The sequence below is a fragment of the Meles meles genome, chromosome 10 (genome assembly GCF_922984935.1).
Source record: "Meles meles chromosome 10, mMelMel3.1 paternal haplotype, whole genome shotgun sequence".
Lineage (NCBI taxonomy): Eukaryota > Metazoa > Chordata > Mammalia > Carnivora > Mustelidae > Meles > Meles meles.
The window spans coordinates 90,125,494-90,145,226 of NC_060075.1; the positions used below are offsets into that span (position 1 = coordinate 90,125,494).

The 19,733-nt window shown below is 37.7% G+C and overlaps 1 non-coding gene across 1 annotated transcript; it reads left to right on the forward strand.

Annotated features, from left to right (window-relative positions):
• The first annotated feature begins 369 nt into the window (after window positions 1–369).
• Window positions 370–478, forward strand: LOC123952375. Its single transcript, XR_006820627.1, has one exon. It is a non-coding gene; the product is annotated as a U6 spliceosomal RNA (small nuclear RNA).
• The last annotated feature ends 19,255 nt before the right edge of the window (window positions 479–19,733 follow it).

Below are 19,733 nucleotides of genomic sequence, written 5' to 3' on the forward strand. Positions count from 1 at the left end.
TGAGAGACAGGCAGTGCTTGAAACTGGACAGTGAGTCATGTGGGGTGGAGCGGGTCAGAGTTGCTAACTTACTGGTTGAAGGGCTGAGCAACTTCAAAATGATTCCGTTTTAAATTAGGCAGTTTGTGAATCTCCTGTTTCCTTGCTCAGACCCCTGGGGATTGGTTGGGGCAGACGATGAAAATAGGACCCAAGCCAGGCCCTTTTATGTTTATTTCTCTTTCCTCTTACTCATGACTTTAAACAGGCACATCTATCACTAGGACACTCCAGTTCATTACGAAGCTGCAGGCGGCAGGTCACCAAGGGGAAGAAAGAAAGAAAAGGAGGAAGGGAGCCAAGAATTAGAAAACCAGTGACTTAAGCTCCCTGTGCTCCCTTGGCCCACATGGGTACTAAGATTGGAACAATGCAGAGAAGATCAGCATGTCCCCTGTGCAAGGGTGACACACAAACTCATGAAGATCCCGTATTTTTTCCGGGATGATGGAAACGTTCTGGAGGTAGATGGTGTTGGATGGTTGTACAACAACACGAATGCACTTAATGTTACTAAGCTATCTATACACTTAAAGATAGCTGAATGTGATGAGCACTGGGTGTTATACACAACTAAGGAATCATTGAACACTACATCAAAAACTAATGATGTACTATAAGCTGGCTAGTTGAATTTAAATTAAAAAAACTAAAAAAGGGAAGTTAAAAAAATAGCTGAATATTAAATTTTATCTTGTATTTCACCACAATTTACAAAAAAACAAATATGGCCCTAAGGGGTGGATAAAGATGTCATAAGAAACAATCAACAAGTAGAAGTCATGCAATTAACAAAAGAAATTAGAGCCAAAAGAAATCTAAAAACACAAATGCAGGCCCTCAGCCATTCTGCTACCATGGTATCAGCATAGAGTAGTGGAAAGAGCCAACTTGGCTATTACCTGATTGAAAGTCTCACTCTGGCACTTATTAGACATGTGACCTTGGACAAAACACCTAATGTCCTTGACCTTGTTTCTTGCTTAAAATAGTGAAATGACATTGGACTCACAGACATATTGGGAGAATTAAGGTATTACGGGCGAGACATTTAACATAGTAAATGGCTCGTACGAGGAGCCATTCACACTGTGTTTCCTTTCCCTTTAAGCACGTGGAAGGTTGCAAACGCAATGTGTTGCGGGACACACAACCTAACTTGAAAGATGGTAAGGATAAAATTTTTAAAAAATGAAAATATATGGAGATAGTATTTGGGCAATAGTTCCTGAAAGAGGCAGGAAATTGAAATTGAAAGGACCCTTTCAACTGCTGAAGAAGACTTAAAACAGTGTTATTAGAGTACTGACCTAGCTGTTGTAACTAAGTAACTGCCCCCCTCCAATACAGTGCCTGAAGTAAGATGGAAGCTTATTTTTCTCTAAATAATACTCCAGAAGTTAGCTATTTAAGGTTGACAAAACAGCACTGTCATTCTCAACACACAAGATTTCCATCACCAGATCCAAAGTGGTTTCTTTAGATCCTGACATCATCTGGGTAGCGGAAGGAGTTGGGAGGAAGGGCCAGTGGTGACATCTACCTTCCTTTTTAAGGGCATGACTTAGAAATGACACACCACATTTTCCCACCCACACCACATTGACCAAATCCTTGCTGTAAAGGATGCCAGGAGAAGTAAACTCCGGCCAGAGTCCTATTACTAAGAAGAGGAGTTTGAATGTCGCTTACGCTTAGCCATTTCAACCACATAACGCACATTATATTTTCTCTAGTTTGCAACCACTGGCTGTCAAAATAACAAAGCTAACACCTTCCCCAAAATGGAAGCACAATTTCTTGCTTATTAATTCATTCAGTAAATGTTTACAGACTCCTTCTATAAGTACTATCCCGAACATCACAAATACAGAAAACTGCAAAACAGAAGTTCCTGGTTTCATTAAGCTAAAGTTGACTCAACTGGTAGAACCTGTGACTCTGTCTCAGGGTCATGAGGTCAAACCTCATGTTGGGTGGGGAGCCCATTTAAAATGAAAAACCAAAACAAATGTCATTAAGCTAAATTCAATAGGGGGAGAAAGTAAACAAAAGTTGAAAAAAATTTGATACCAAAAAGTGCAAAGATTAAAATTATAGGATAGAAGAACAAGCAACCAGATGTTTATTTAGATGGGATGGTTAGGGACGCCCTTGCTGGGGAAATGATGTAGAAGCTGAACCATTTGAAGAACAGGAGATAGAACACGCCAGGAATGGGGAACTGCAGGTGCAGAGGTCCTGATGGGGGAAAGATCTGTGATACAGAAGGGCCAGTGTGGATTTAGCAGGAGAGGAAGGGAGGATATAAGACCAGGAAGGAAGGCAAGAGCGCTTTGTTCTCTGGCATTTCCTAGTGCTCAAAACAGTGCGCACAGGGTAGGTACCCTGTGAGTGTTTGGTAAATGAATTAGCTAGAAAATAAAAATCTGAGGCTGTTGGGAGGTGGCCTCTAATTCATGGCTGTCCTCTGCTGTGGATTGCCCTTGGCTCATGCTACACACCTCTCTCAGCCCCTGTCTCCCAGAATCTCAGACTCTTTTTATCCTTCACGTTGCTCCCAGTATCTTTGATAGCTTGATGTTCTCTAATTAAAAATGGAGTTAGGGAAGGAATTTGGGAAGGAGACTGGTATCTGAATACAATAATTACGTCTCCTTTTTGGCTTTCTCTGCTCTTTGCTAAATAGCTCTAGTTCTCTTTTTTCTTTGTGTGGTTTCCCAAATCTGGAGCCGGCCTAATAACCTGATACAAGTGGCAATTTGGAGAGGCAGTATAACTAATGGAGTGCCGAGATGGGATGGTGGTTAAGGCTGTAACCTTTGGAGCAGGACTTCCTGGGTTTGAATCCCAGTTTGGCCCGTTATTGTCTGGGTCACCCTGAGTAAAGTACTAAATTGCTCTGGTCATCTGTTTACTTTCTAACAAATGGGAGAGAGGGGGTAAAAGTGATTTCTGACCATGAACCGAAAGAATTAATATTGTTAAAATGTCCGTGCTACCCGCACTGATCTATAGATTTCGTGTAATCCGTACCAAAATATCAATACTATTTTTCATAGAACTAGAACAAATAATCCTAAAAAACTGTGTGTAACCACAAAAGACCCCAAAGAACCAAAGCAACCTTGAAGAAGAACAAAACAGCTGGAAGTATGACAGTCCCAGATTTCAAACTATAGGACAAAGCTATAGTAATCAAAAAAGTATGGCAGTAATATAGAAACAGACATATAGGATCAATGGAACAGAGTCCTGAATAAAGCTCAAGCTGACATGGTCAATTAATCTATAATAAAGGAAAAAAGAATATACAGTGGGGTAAAGAAAGTGTCTTTCTATTTATTTTTGTTGTCTTCAATTTCTTTAATTGGTGTCTTATAATTTTCATACTACTGGTGTATCACCTCCTTGGTTCAATTTATTCTTATATTATTATTTTTGATGCATTGTTAATGAATTGTTTTTTTATTTTCTCTTTCTGCAACTTTGCTGTGAGTGTATAGAAACACAATAGGTTTCTGTACATTAATTTCATTTCTTGAAACTTTACGGAATGCACTTATTCTAATAGTTTCTTGGAGAGTCTTTAGGGTTTTCTACGTAAAATATCATGTCATCTGCAAATAGTGACAGTTTACTTCTTACTTATCAATTTGGATGTCTTTTGTTTCTTACCTGATTGTTCTGTCTAGGACTTACTGTGTTGAATGAAAGTGGAAAGAATGGACATCCTTGTTTTTGTTCCTCATCTTAGAGAAAAAACTTCCAGCCTTTGACCATTAAGTATAATGTTAGTTGTGGGCTTGTCATATATGGCCTTTATTATGTTGAAATGTTTTTTCAGCACTCTCTTTGTCGAGTTTTTACCATGGATATTGAATTTTGTCAGATGCCTTTTCTGCATCTATTGAGATGATCATCATTTTTATCATTCATTTTGTTAATGTGGTGCATCATGTGAATTGATGTGTGGATTGTTCGGAATGGAACCATCCTTGCATCCCTGGAATAAATCACATTTGATCATGGTGAATAATCCTTTAAATGTATTTGGTAATGGATTTGACTTTCTAATATTTTGTTGGAGATTTTTGGATCTATACTCATCAGGGATATTGACATCTAAGTTTTTTTATTTTTGTAGTGTCTGTCTGATTTTGGTATCAGGGTAATGCTGGCCTTGTGGAATGTATTGGGAAGCTTTCCTTTCTCTTCTACTTTTTGGAGTAGTTTGGGAGGGATAGGTATTGACTCTTATTTAAATGTTAGGTATATTTCACCTGTGAAGCCATCTTGTCCCAGATTTTGTGTATTGGGAGTTTTATTTATTACTGATTCAATTTTGTTACTAGTGATTGGTCTATTCAGATTTTCTCTTTCTTCTTGATTCAGTCTTAGAAGATTGTGTATTTCTAGGAATTTATCTGTTTTCTAGGTTGTCCAGTTTGTTGGCCTATGATTTTTTCCTAGGAATCGCTTATAATACTTTGTATTTCTGTGGTGTAGGTATAATTTGTCTTACTTTCCAGTTTTGAGGGTTTTTTTTTTTCCTTTATGAGCCTTGCTAAAGGTTTATCATTGTTGTTTATTATTTCAAAGAACCAGTTCTTGGATTCATTGATCTTTTTCTATTATTCCTTCTCTTTTTATTTATTTATTGTATTTATTTATGCTCGGATCCTTATTATTTCCTTTCTTTTAACTTTGAACTTTGTCTTTTTCTAGTTCCTTTAGGTGTAAGGTAAGATTGTTTATTTCATATTTTTAGTTTCTTGATGTAGGCCTGTATTGCTATTAACTTCCTTCCGAGAACTGTTTTTTTGGGGCCTCCCAAAGGTTTTGAACTGTAGCATTTCCATTTTCAATTGTCTCCAGTTATTTTTTTATTTCTCTTTGATATCTTCATTGATCCATTGGTTGTTTAGGAGCATGTTGTTTAGCCTCCATGTATTTGTATTTTTTCCTTTTTTTTTTTTTAACTGATTTCTAGTTTCATACTGATGTAGTCAGAGGGTGCTTGATATGTTTTTAGTCCTCTGAAAGTTTTTGAGAATTATTTTGTGGCCTAACATATGATCTATCTCAGAGAATGTTTTGCATTTGCACTTGAAAAGAGTGTGTATTCTGTTTTTGGATGGAATGTTCTGTATATATGTTAAAACCATCTGGTCTGTTGTGTTGTAAAGCCACTCTTTCCTTGTTGATTTTCTTTCTGGATGATCTATTCATTGTTACAGGTGGGGTGTTAAAGTCCCCAACTATTAATGTATTACTATCAATTTTTTCCTTTATGTCTATTAATATTTGCTTTATGTGATTAGATGCCCCAATGTGGTGCATAGGTATTTACAATTGTCATATCCTTTTGTTAGATTGATCCCTTTATCATTACAAAGTACCCTTCTTTGTCTCTTGTTACAGTCTTTATTTTAAAGTCCACTTTGTCTGATAGAAGTATTGCTACCATGGCTTTGTGTGCGTGTGTGTGTGGTGTGTGTGTGCGCGCACGTGTGCGAGTGTGTATGCATCCATTTGTATAGTATATGTTTTTCATCCGTTCACTCTCAATCTGAAGTGAGTTTCTTATAGGCAGAATACAGGTGGATTTTTTTTTGGGGGGGAGAGATATATATATATCTCTCCTTATATATATATTTTTTAATTTAAATTTTAGGTAGTTAACATACAGTACAATATTGGTTTCTAGCGTAGAATTCAGAGATTTATCTCTTACATACAATACCCAGTGCTAATCATAACAAGTGCCCTCCTTAACATCCATCACTCATCTAGCCAATCTCCCCCCCCCCCCCCATCAGTCCTAAGTTTGTTCTCTATCATTAAGAGTCTCTTATGGCTTGTTTTCCTCTCTGTCTCGCTTTTTCTTTCTTATATTCCACATATGAGTGAGATCATTTGGTATTTGTCTTTCTCTGAACGACTCATTTCACTTAGCATAATACATTTTAGCTCCATCCATGTCATTGCAAATGGCAAGATTTCATTCTTTTTGATGGTTGAGTAATATTCAATTATATATATGTACCATATACACACATACCACATACCACATCATCTTTATCCATTCATCAGTCATTTGGTGGACATTTGGGCTCTCTCTGTAGTTTGGCTGTTATTGATAATTCTGCTATAAACATCAGAGTTCATGTATCCGTTAGAATCTGTTATGTTTGTATTCTTTGGGTAAATACCTAGTAGTGTAATTTTTGGATCAAAGGGTAGTTCTATTTTTAGCTTTTCAAGAAACTGCCATACTGTTCTCCATAGTAGCTCTACCATTTTGCACTCCCACCAACAGGGCAACCAGCAGTGTCCCCTTTCTATGCATCCTCACCAACACCTATCTTGTTAATTTTAGCTATTTTGACAGGTGTGAGATGGTACATGGTTTTGCTTTGTATTTCCCTGATGATGAGTGATGTTAAGGATATTTTCATATGTCTGTTAGATATCCAAATGTCTTTTTTGGTAAAGTATCTTTTTGTATCTGTGCACTTCTTAACTGGGTTATTTTTTGGGGTGTGCGTGTTGAGTTTGATTAGTTCTTTGTAGATTTGGATACTAACACTTTAACAACTATATCATTTGCAAATATATTCTCCCATTCTATTCTGTAGGCTGCCTTTTACTTTTGTTGATTGTTTCCTTTGCTGTACAGAAGACTTTTATCTTGATGAAGTCCCAGTAGTTCATATTTCTTATGTTTTCCTTGCTTGTGGTGATGTGTCTAGTAAGAAGTTGCTAGAGTTGAGGTCAAAGAGGTTTCTGCTTATATTCTCCTCTAGGATTTTGATGGTTTCCTGTCTCACTTTAAGGTCTTGCATCCATTTTGAATTTATTTTTATGTATGTTTAAGAAAGTGGTCCAGTTTCATTTTTCTGCATGTTGCTCAGTTTTGCAAACGCTATTTGTTGAAGAGACAGTCTTTTTTCCATTGGAGATTCTTTCCTACTTTGTTGAAGATTGACTGTGTAGTTGTCCATTTCTGGGTTCTCTATTCTGTTCCATTGACCCATGTATCTGTTTTTGTGCCAGTACCATACTGTTTTGATGACTAGAGCATTTTAATGTAGCTTAAAATCCAGAACTGTGATGCCTTTCTTTCAAAAAAGAAAAAAAAAAGTTTTGTTTTTCTTTTTTGAAACTTCTTTGGCTATTCAGGGTCTTTTGTGATTCCATACAAATTTTAGGATTGTTTGTTCTTGCTCTGCAAAAAATGTTGGTGGTATTTTGATGGGGATTACATTAAATGTGTAGATTGCTTTGGGTACTATAGACATTTTAACAATGTTCTTCCAACCCATGAACATGGAATGTGTTTCCCTTTCTTTGTGTCCTCTTAAATTTCTTTCATAACTATTGTATAGTTTTCAGAGTATAGACCTTTTACTTCTTTTGTTAGATTTATGCCAGTGTCTTATTTGTACAATTGCAAATAGGATTGATTCCTTGATTTCTTTTTCTGCTGCTTCGTTATTAGTATATAGAAATGCAATAGATTTCTATTCATTGGTTTTATATCCTGTGACTATGCTGAATTCATTTGTGAGTTCTGGCAATTTTTTGGTTGATTATTTCAGGTTTTCTACCTAGAGTATCATGTTGTCTGCAAAGAGTGAAAGTTTGACTTCCTTCTTGCCAATCTGGATGTTTTTCATTCCTTTTTGTCGCCTGATTGCTGAGGCTCAGACTTCCAGTACTATGCTAAATAGTAATGATGCAAGTGGATATACTTGTCTTGTTTTTCACTGGAGGGGAAAGGCTCTCTTTTTTTCCCCAATAAGAATGACATTAGCTGTGGGTCTTTTGTATATGGCCTTTGTGATGTTGAGGAATGTTCCATCTATTCCTACTTTGTTGAGGGATTTTATCAGGAAAAAATGCTGTGTTTTGTCAAATGCTTTTTATGTTTCTATTGATAGGATCATATGGTTCTTATCCTTCCTTTTATTAATATGGTGATCATGTTGATTGATTTGTGGATATTGAACCACCTTTGCAGCCCAGGAATAAATCCCACTTGATTGTGGTGAATAATTCTTTTAATGTACTATTGAATTCGATTTGTTATTATTTTATTGAGAATTGTTGCATCCAAGTGCATTGGGCATATTGGCCTGTATTTCTCCTTTTTAGCGGGGTCTTAGTCTGGTTTTAGAGTCAAGGTAATATTGGCTCTGTAGAATGAGTTTGGAAGTTTTCTTTCCATTTCTATTTTTGGGAACAGTTTGAGAACAATAGGTATTAACTTTTCTTTAAATGTCTGGTAGGATTCCCCTGGGACATTCCCAGGGACATTTACCCTGGTCTTTTGTTTGTTGGGAGATTTTTGTATTACTGATTCAATTGCTTTGCAGGTTATGGGTCTGTTCAAGTTTTCTATTTCTTCCTGTTTCAATTTTGGTAGTTTGTAAGTTTGTAGGAATTTGTCCATTTTTTCTAGGTTGTGCAGTTTGTTGGCATATAATTTTTCATAATATTCTTTTATAATTGTTTGTATTTCTGTGATATTGTTTTGTGATTTCTCCTATCATTCATGATTTATCTATTTGAGTTTTTTTTTTAAATAAGTCTTGCTAGGGGTTTATCAATTTTGTTAATTTTTTGAAAAGCTAGCTCTTAGTTTCATTAATCTGTTCTGTTTTTCTTTTTAAAAAATATTTTAGTTATTTATGTGTGTGTGAGAGAGAGTGAGTGAGCATGAGCAGGGTCAGGGGCAGAGGAAGAAGCAGGGCCTATGTGGGGCTCAGTCCTGAGACTCTCGGATCATGATCTGAGATGAAGGCAGATGCTTAACCAACTGAGCCACCCAGGTGCCCTGTTTTTTGTTGTTGTTGTTGTTGTTGCTGTTTGTTTATTTCTGTATCATTTATTTCTGCTCAAATCTTTATAATTTCCTTTCTGCTGGCTTTAGATTTTATTTGCTTTACCTTTTCTAGCTTCTTTAGGTGTAAAGTTAGGTTGTGTACTTGAGACTTTTCTTGCTTCTTCAGGTAAGCGTGTATAGCAATATATTTACCTCTTAGGACTGCTTTTGTTGCCTCCCAAAGGTTTTGGGATGTCATGCTTTCATTTTCATTTGCTTCCATGTATTTTTTAAGTTCTTCTTTAATTCTTGGTTAACTCATTCATTCCTTAGTAGGATGTTCTTTAACTTCCAGATACTTGAGGTCTTTCCCAATTTTTTCTTGTGCTTGACTTCCAGTTTTATAGGATTGTGGTCTGAAAATATGCATGGTATGATCTCAATCATTTTGTACTTGTTGAGGGCTGATTTATAACCAAGTCTGTGATTTGTTCTGGAGAATGTTCCATGTACACTGGAGAAGAATGTGTATTCTGCGTTAGGATGACATGATCTGAATAGATCTCTTAAGTCCATCCAGTGTGTCACTCAAAGCCATTATTTCCTTGTTGATTCTCTGTTTAGATGAGCTGTTCATTCTTGTAAGTGGGGTGTTAAAATTATCTTCTACTACTGTATTATTATCAATGAATTTTTTATGTTTATTAATTGATTTATATGTGAGGTGCACCCAAGTTGGGGGCATGAATATTTATAATTGTTAGGTCTTCTTGATGGGTGGACCCCTTAGTTATGGTATAATGCCCTTCTTCATTTGTTGTTACAGACTTTGGTTTAAAATCTAGTTTGTCTGATAGAAGTATGGCTACTGTGGATTTCTTTTGACACCCATTGGCATGATAGATGGTTCTCCATCCCTCACTTTCAATCTACAGGTGTCTTTAAGTCTCTTTGAGTCTCTTGTAGGCAGCATATTGATGGATCTTGTTTTTAATCCATTCTGGTACCGTGTATCTTCTGATGGGTGCATTTAGTTCATTTATATTCAGTCAAAGATATGAATTAGTGTCATTGTGTTACCTATAGTTTGGTGTTTCTGTTGATGTTCTCTGGTCTTTTCTAGTCTTTGCTGCTTTTTTTTTCTTTCCCCCACTCAAAGAGCCCCCCTTAAAATATCTTGCAGAGCTGGTTCAGTGATCATGAACTCCTTTAGTTTTTGCTTTTCTTGGATACTCTTTATCTGTCTTTCAATTCTGAATGACAGCCTTGTTAAATAAAGATTTCTTGATTGCATATTTTTCCCATTCTGAACATTGAATATTTCCTCCTAGTCCTTTCTGGCCTGCCAGGTCTCTGTGGACAGATCTGTTATAAAGCTAACTTGTCTTTCCTTATATGTTAAGGACCTTTTTTTCCCTTGCTGCTTTCAGGATTCTTTCCTTGTCTGTGTATTTTGTGAATTTGGCTATGATATCCCTTGGTGATGGATGGCTTTTGTTGAATTTCATGGGAATTTTCTGTGCTTCTTGGATTTTGATGTCTGTGTCCTTCCCAAATTAGGACGTTTTCAGCTATAACTTTTTTGAATAAACCTGCCCCTTTTTCTCTTTCTTCATCTTCTGGGACAACTATTACAAATGTTATTACATTTTACTGAGTCGTTGAGTTCTCTAAGTTTACCTATTGTGATCCATTATATTTGTGTTTGCATCTCAGTCATAGCATTTTTACTTTTGGTCTCACTAGATTTTAGTTCTTTTATTTATTTCTTTTTCTTTTTTTTAGATTTTATTTATTTATTTGACAGATCACAAGTAGGCAGAGAGGCAGGGGGAGAGAGAGAGGGAAGCTGGCTCCCCACTGAGCAGAGAGCCTGATGCAGGGCTCAATTCCAGGACCCTGGGATCATGACCTGAGCCAAAGGCAGAGGCCTTAACACATTGAGCCATCCAGGTGCTCCAGTTCTTTTATTTCTGTAGTAAAGAATTCTGTAGTGTCTTCCATGCTTTTTTCAACCACAGCTAATATCCTTAAATTCGTTATTTAAAATTCTAGTTCAGATATATTACTTATGTCTGTATTGATTAAATCCCTGGCCATGTGTTCTACCTTGTGTTCTTCCTTTTGGGGTGAATTTCTTCATCTCATTGTTCATCTGGAAAAGAAAAGAAGAAAGAGAAAAAAGAACAAAACAACAAATCCTCCACCCCCAAAAAACCCGAAAATCAAAATCAAAACAAAAAACAAAGAAAAAGAAAAAAAAATGAGAAAAACAAAAACACAAAACAAGAAAACCAAGAACCAAATACAACAAATAGATCCTGAGTGTGTTTTGGTCTGTTTTTAAAAGAATTTAGATCCCAAAATAAAAAATATAAAATAAAGTGAAGGTAAACAAAATATATATGTATGAAAAATATACACGTAAAAATTAAAATTAATAATAAATTTTTTTAAGGAATTGGAAAATATAAGAAAATAAATGGAAAAAAAATAGGAGTGCCTGGGTGGCTCAGTCATTGAGCATCTGCCTTTGGCTCAGATCATGGTCCCAGGGTCCTGGGATTGAGCCCCACATCGGGCTGCCTGCTCAGTGAAATCTTAAAATAAATAAATAAATAATAAATAATTTTAAAAATTTGTAAAAAATAAAATCTTAAAATATTAAATAGAAATCTTAAAGAAAGAAAGAAAAAATAATAAAAATAAAGAAAAAAGTAAAAAAGAAGCTCAATCCTATTTCTTCTAGAGCTGAAGCTTTGCAGCACTCTATGATAAACTTGGTATGATCTAGTTGTTTGCGCTGGGCTTCTGACACAGGGACCTAATGCACTGATTCTCCCGTCGACTTGTTTCAGTGGAAATGCTCTCCAGGGCTCAGGGTGGTGGGACTTGGTACCAGCAGCTCTGCCTCCATAAGGCAGAGTTGTTTTGCTCCCTAAGGCTTTCAGCTCTGATGCGTGGGATGAAAATATCTGCACCCAGCTGTCTAGCCCAGGAGCTGAAAATTTGTGCCCTCTACTTTTTGTGAGACCTCACAGAAAACCAATCAATCACCATGTTTTTTCCCCTGATTTCCATCTGAACCCTGCATTCACCCTCCATGCCTGAGCCTTTTTATTTCAGGCACATGACCGAGTTTCAAAACTCCAAATTTCAGGGATGATCATGGTGCAGACCTGCACTTTTCATCCATGGGAGGGTCTCCCTATGCTTGCTCTCTACTCCCAGAAATGCGGTCAGGTGACCGGTCGCACATTGTTTTGCAGTTTATAGCAGAAAGTCAGCACCAAGACTCACTGCTCTGGGCCAGTTTCCTGGCCTTATGACTGGGAAGAGTACTCTACCTTGGCACCATCCATTTTCCCTGCAAGCAAGGGATCCTCAGAACTCCATGTCACTCCTGAGATCTTGCCTCTCTTTGCCACCTGAGCATCAGTGTTTTATATTCAGTAGTGAACATAAAAGTTGAGATTTTACACTCTACCAATTCTAATACTTTGTGGTAGACTTTGTAAGCAGGCTCCCACCACACCGCTTCCATAGCTGTGTATCCCGCAAGTGAACCTCTGCACTTTCTACCTTCCAAAATGTGGTAGACTTGCTTGTAGATTACTTGTCTTACTGCTTGTAAGACTTACAGTTTTTGTTCTTTCAGAACTCTGATTGACTTCTGGGTGTACAGAATAATTCGAGAACTATTTAATGTTGTGTTCAAGGGGCAAGACAAGCTCAGTGTCCTCCTACTCCACCACCTTAACTCCTCTCCCTTTTCCTTTTGGTCTTAATAACATTTCTCTAGTTTACTTTATTGTAAGAGTACAGTCTATATAGATATATACAACAGTATGTGTGTTATTCAACTATTTATAATATTGGTAAGGTTTCCCATTCACAGTGGGCTCTTTGTAGTTGAGTTTTGGAGAGTAAAGAGTCATTTGCAGATCTTCAGCTGCACAGGAAGTATCCCTAACCCTGGATTGTTCAAGGGTCAACTGTAATTGATATAATTGATATTTTTGTCTTTTAATCTACATACTAGTTTTGTAAATGACCAACCTACTACTTTTACTTTGTTTGCTTTTACAAGTGAAGTTTTATTTCATGTCATAACTTTCTTCTAGTTATGTCCTTTTCTTTTCCACTTAAAGAAGTTCCTTTGACAAATTGTTGTAAGCTAATTTAGTGGTGAAGAACTCCTTTCACTTGTATTTGTCTGGGAAACTCTCTCTCCTTCAATTCTAAATGATAACCTTGTGAAGTAGAATATTCTTGGTTTTAGGTTTTTTTCCTTTTAGCACTTGGAATGTATTGTGCCACTCCCTCTGGAGTATAAAGTTTCTTTTTTTAATTCGTTATTTTTCTTAACGTATAATGTATTATTTGCCCCAGGGGTACAGGTATGTGAATCATCAGGCTTACATACTTCACAGCACACACCATAGTACATACCTTCCCCAATAACCATAACTCATCCGCCCTTTCCATACCCTCCCCTCCTCCAAGCAACCCTCAGTATGTTTTGTGTGATTAAGAGTCTCATGTTTTTTCTCCCTCCCAATCCCAACTTGTTTCATTTTTCCCTTCCCTACCTCCCAAACCCCCCACTCTGCCTCTCAAATTCCTCATATCAGGGAGATCATATGATAATTGTCTTTCTCTGATTGACTTATTTCGCTAAGCATAATACCCTCTAGTTCCATCCATATTGTTGCAAATGGCAAGATTTCATTTCTTTTGATGGCTGCATAGTATTCCATTGTATATAGATCCCCCATCTTCTTTATCCATTCATCTGTTGATGGACATCTAGTTCTTTCCATAGTTTGGCTATTGTGGACATTGCTGCTATAAACATTCAGGTGCATGTGTGCCTTCGGATCACTACATTTATATCTTTAGGGTAAATACCCAGTACTGTGATTGCTGTGTCATTCAGTAGCTCTATTTTCAACGTTATAAGGAACCTATGTACTGTTTTCCAGAGTGGCTATAAGCAGCTTGCAATCCCACCAACAGTGTAGGAGGGTTCCCTTTCTCTGTATCCTCTCCAACATCTGTCATTTCCTGACTTGTTATTTTTAGCCATTCTGACTGGTGTGAGGTGGTACCTCACTGAGGTTTTGATTTGTATCTCCCTGATGCTGAGTGATGTGGAGCACTTTTTCATGTGTCTGTTGGCCATCTGGTTGTCTTCTTTGCAGAAATGTCTGTTCATGAACTCTGCCCATTTTTTGATTGGATTATTTGTTCTTTGGGTGTTGAGTTTGATAAGTTCTTTATAGATTTTGAATACGAGGCCTTTATCTGATGTCATTTGTGAATATCTTCTCCCATTCTGTCAGTTGTCTTTTGGTTTTGTTGACTGTTTCCTTTGCTGTGCAAAAGCTTTTGATCTTGATGAATTGCCAATAGTTCATTTTTGCCCCTGCTTCCCTTGCCTTTGGCGATGTTTCTAGGAAGAAGTTGCTGTGGCTGAGGTTGAAGAGGTTGCTGTCTGTGTTCTACTCCAGGATGTTGATAGATTCCTGTCTCACATTGAAGTCTTTCATCCATTTTGAGTATTTTTGTGTGTGGTGTAAGGAACTGGTCCAGTTTCATTCTTCTGCATGAGGATGTCTAATTTTCCCAACATCATTTGTTGAAGAGACTTTTTCCCCCCCATTGGACATTCTTTCCTGCTTTGTTGAAGATGAGTAGACCGTAGAGTTGAGGGTCTATTTCTGGGCTCTCTATTCCATTCCATTGATCTATGTGTCTGTTTTTGTGCCAGTACCATACTGTCTTGATGATGACAGCTTTTTTGTAATAGAGCTTGCAGTCTGGAATTGTGATGCCACCAACTTTGGCTTTCTTTTTCAACATTCCTCTGGCTATTTGTGGTCTTTTCTGGTTCCATGTAAATTTTAAGACTATTTGTTACATTTCAAAAAAATTGATGGTATTTTGATAGGGATTGTATTAAATGTATAGATTGCTTTATGTAGCATAGATATTTTCACAATATTTGTTCTTCCAATCCATGACCTGGAACGTTTTTCCATTTCTTTATGTCTTCTTTAATTTCTTTCATGAGTACTTTATAGTTTTTTGAGTACAAATCCTTTGCCTTTTTGGTTAGGTTTATTCCTAGGTATCTTATGGTTTTGGGTGCAGATATAAATGGGATTGACTCCTTAATTTCTCTTTCTCTCTCTTGTTGGTGTATAGAAATGCAATGGATTTCTGTGCATTGATTCTTATATCCTAACACTGTACTGAATTCCTGTACACATTCTAGTAGATTCGGAGTGGAGTCTTTTGGGTTTTTCACATAAAGTATCATATCATCTGCAAAGAGAGTTTGACTTCTTTGCTGATTCGAATGCCTTTTATTTCTTTTTCTTGTCTGATTGCCGAGGCCAGGACTTCTAGTACTGTGTTGAATAGCAGTGGTGATAGAACCCTGCTGTGTTCCTGACCTCAGTTTTTCCTCATTAAGAATGATATTCACTGTGGGGCGCCTGGGTGGCTCAGTGGATTAAGCCACTGCCTTTGGCTCAGGTCATGATCTCAGGGTCCTGGGATGGAGCCCCGCATTGGGCTCTCTGCTCTGCAGGGAGCCTGCTTCCTCCTCTCTCTCTGCCTGCCTCTCTGCCTACTTGTAATCTCTCTCTCTGTCAATAAATAAATAAAATCTTTAAAAAAAAAGAATGATATTCACTGTGGGATTTTCATAGACGGCTTTGATGATATTGAGGTATGTACCCTCTATCCCTACACTGTGAAGAGTTTTGATCAAGAAAGGATGCTGTACTTTGTCAAATGCTTTTCCAGCATTACTGAGGGTATCATATGGTTCTTGTTCTTTATTTTATTAATGTATTATATCACATTGATTGATTTATGGATGTTGAACCAACCTTGTAGCCCTGGAATAAATCCCACTTGGTCGTGGTGACTAATCCTTTTAATGTACTGTTGGAGCCTATTGACTAGTATTTTGGTGAGAATTTTCACATCTGTGTTCATCAAGGATATTGGTTTGTAATCCTCCATTTTGTTAGGGTCTTAGTCTGGTTTTGGGATCAAGGTAATGCTGGCCTCATGAAATGAGTTTGGAAGTTTTCCTTCCATTTCTATTTTTTGGAAAAGTTTCAGGAGAATAGGAATTAGTTCTTCTTTAAATGCTTGGTAGAATTCCCCTGGGAAGCCATCTGGCCCTGGGCTCTTGTTTGTTGGGAGATTTTTGATGACTGCTTCAACCTCCTTACTGGTTATGGGTCTGTTCAGGTTTTCTGTTTCTTCCTGGTTCAGTTTTGGTAGTTTATACGTCTCTGGGAATGCATCCATTTCTTCCAGAACGTCAAATTTGCTGGTGTATAGTTACTCATAATATGTTCTTTATAATTGCTTGTATTTCTTTGGTGTTGGTTGTGATCTCTCTTCTTTCATTCATGACTTTATGTATTTGGGTCCTTTCTCTTTTCTTTTGGATAAGTCTGGCCAGGGGTTTATCAATCTTATTTATTCTTTCAAAGAACCAGCTCCTAGTTTCGTTGATTTGTTCTACTGTTCTATTGGTTTCTATTTCATTAATTTCTGCTCTGATCTTTATTATTTCTCTTCTCCTGCTGGGTTTAGGCTTTCTTTGCTGTTCTTTCTCCAGCTCCTTTAGGTGTAGGGTTAGGTTGTGTACTTGAGACCTTTCTTGTTCTTGAGAAAGGCTTGTATCACTATATACATTCCTTTCAGGATTGCCTCTGCTGTGTCCCACAGATTTTGAACAGTTGTGTTTTCATTTTCATTTGTTTCCATGAATTTTTTCAATTCTTCTTTAATTTCCTAGTTGACCCATTCTTTCTTTAGTAGGATGCTTATTAGCATCCTTTTATTTGAGGTCTTTCCAACTTTCCTCTTGTGATTGAGTTCTAGCTTCAAAGCATTGTGGTCTGAAAATATGCAGGGAATGATCCCAGTCTTTTGTTACCAGTTGAGACCTGATTTGTGACTCAGGATGTGATCTATTCTGGAGAATGTTCCCTGTGTGCTAGAGAAGAATGTGTATTCTGTTGCTTTGGGATGGAATGTTCTGAATATATCTGTGATGTCCATCTGGTTCAGTTTGTCATTTAAGGCCTTTATTTCCTTGTTGATCTTTTGCTTGGATGATCTGTCCATTTCAGTGAGGGGGGGGGTGTTAAAGTCTCCTACTATTATTGTACTATTGTTGATGTGTTTCTTTGATTTTGTTATTAACTGGTTTATATAGTTGGCTGCTCCCATGTTATGGGCATAGATATTTAAAATTGTTAGATCTTCTTGTTGGACAGACCCTTTGAGTATGATATAGTGTTCTTCCTCATCTCTTATTATAATCTTTGGCTTAAAATCTAATTTATCTGATATAAGGGTTGCCACCCCAGCTTTCTTCTGATGTCCATTAGCGTGGTAAATTGTTTTCCACCCCTCACTTTAAATCTGGAAGTGTCTTTGGGTATAAAATGAGTTTCTTGTAGACAGCATATTGATGGGTTTTGTTTTTTTATCCATTCTGGTACCCTGTGTCTTTTGATTGGGTCATTTAGCCCATTTACATTCAGGGTAACTATTGAAAGACGTGAATTTAGTGCCATTGTTTTGCCTGTAAGGTGCCTGTTACTGTATATTGTCTCTGTTCCTTTCTGGTCTATTACTTTTAGGTTCTCTCTTTGCTTAGAGGACCCCTTTCAATATTTCCTGTAGGACTGATTTGGTGTTTACAAATTGTTTTATTTTTTATTTTTTTGTCCTGGAAGCTTTTTATCTCTCCTTCTATTTTCAATGATAGCCTAGCTGGATATAGTATTCTTGGCTGCATATTTTTCTCCTTTAGTGTTCTGAATATATCATGCCAGTTCTCTCTGGGCTGCCAGATCTCTGTGTATAAGTCTGCTGCCAATCTAATGTTTCTACCATTGTATGTTACTGACTTCTTGTCCCAAGCTGCTTTCAGGATTTTCTCTTTTTCACTAAGACTTCTAAGTTTTACTATTAGATGATGGGGTATAGACCTATTTTTTTTTTTTTGGAGTTTGAAGGGGATTCTCTGTGCCTCTGGATTTTGATGCTTTCTCCCTTTGCCATATTAGGGAAGTTCTTTGCTATAATTTGCTTCAATGTACCTTCTGCCCCATCTCTCTTTCTTCTTCTGGAATCCCAATTATTCTAATATTGTTTCTTCTTATGGTATCACTTATCTCTCAAATTTTCCCCTCATGGTCGAGTAGTAGTTTGTCTCTTTTGCTCAGCTTCTTTATTCTGTATCATTTGGTCTTCTATATCACTAATTATTTCTTCTGCCTCATTTATTGTAGCAGTAAGAGCCTCCATTTTTGATTGTACCTCATTAATACTTTTTTGATTTCAACTTGGTTAGATTTTAGTTCTTGTATTTCTCCAGAAAGGGATTTTAGTTCTCCAGAAAGGGTTCCTCTAATAGCTTCCATGACCTTTTCAAGCACAGCTAGCACCTTGAGAATCGTCATTCTGAACTCTAGTTCTGACATATTACCAATGCCCATATTGATTAGGTCCCTAGCTGTTGGTACTGCCTCTTGGTCTTTTTTTTTTTTTTTGTGGTGAGTTTTTCCACCTTGTCATATGTATACAAAAAATAAGGTTAAATAAAATGAAGTGATAAAATGTGACTATAAGAATGAAGGTTTAAAAAGAGGTTTTTTTGGTAGAGAGTTATTGTTAAGATAAACTAGTTTACAAACATTAAACGAGGAAAGAGGAAAAGTTAAAAGAATGTAATAAGAAAAAATAAAATAAAAAAATTTAATTTTGCAAGACTAAAGGATCATGGGGAAAAAGCCATGAATTCTGTGCATTGCTTTCCCCTAGCTCTCGAGTTTCGCTGTTCTTCTTGATTGGTGAGCTTGATCTTGGCTGGATGTTCTTGAGGATCTTCTGGGGGAGGGGCCTGTTGCAATGAGTATCAAATGTCTTTGCCTGGTGCAGAATTGCACCACCCTTGCCAGGGGCCAGGCTAAGTAATCTGCTCGGCTCCACTCTTGGGAGCTTTTGTTCACTGAATGCTTTCCATAGAGTTCTGGAGGAGGGAAATGAAAATGGCAGTCTCCCAATCTCCAGCCCAGAGGAGATGAGAGTTTAGGGCTTCACTCCTCAGTGCGCCTTCAGAGAAAAGTGCTCAATTACTCCCGTCTCCCTGGTCTCCAGCCACGCTCCGTGCTTACCCGGCCTGTGACCGAGCATTTCTGTCTCTGGCACACAGTCCCATTTGGAGTCTCCAAACCCAGCAGATTCCTGTCGCTCTGCTCTTCCGGTGGCTCTCTCTCCTCAGATCTGCCACTTGTGGGGTCCCTGCTCAAAGAGCGTGACCTGATTGTGCCACAGATCACAGTTTAAGGTAACCCCGAGCTGAGAGCTCACTCCTTGGCTCCGTCTCTATAGCCAGCTTCCCGCTGTAATACCTGTGAACTCTGCTACAATCAGACCCCCAATCCTTCTGTGACCCTGCGGGACCTCAGACCACACTGTACCCGCAAGCCTCCCCCCTCCCTCACCACTTAGCCTCTGGAACGATGTCCCTCAGTGGAGCAGACTTTTAAAAGTTCTGATTTTGTGCTCTGTTGCTCCACCGCTTGCCAGGAGCCGGCCCCTCCCCCCATGGTCTCTCTTCCCATTGCTTTGGATTCACTTCTCTTCATGTCCTACCTTTCAGGAAGTGGTCGGTTTTCTATTTCTAGAATTGCTGCTCTGCTCTTCAATTTCCTGTTGGATTTGTAGGTGTTTAGAATGGTTTGATAACTATCTAACTGAACTCCTGGGACCTGATGTCATCTCAGCCTGCTACTCCTCCACCATCTTGACTCCCCCT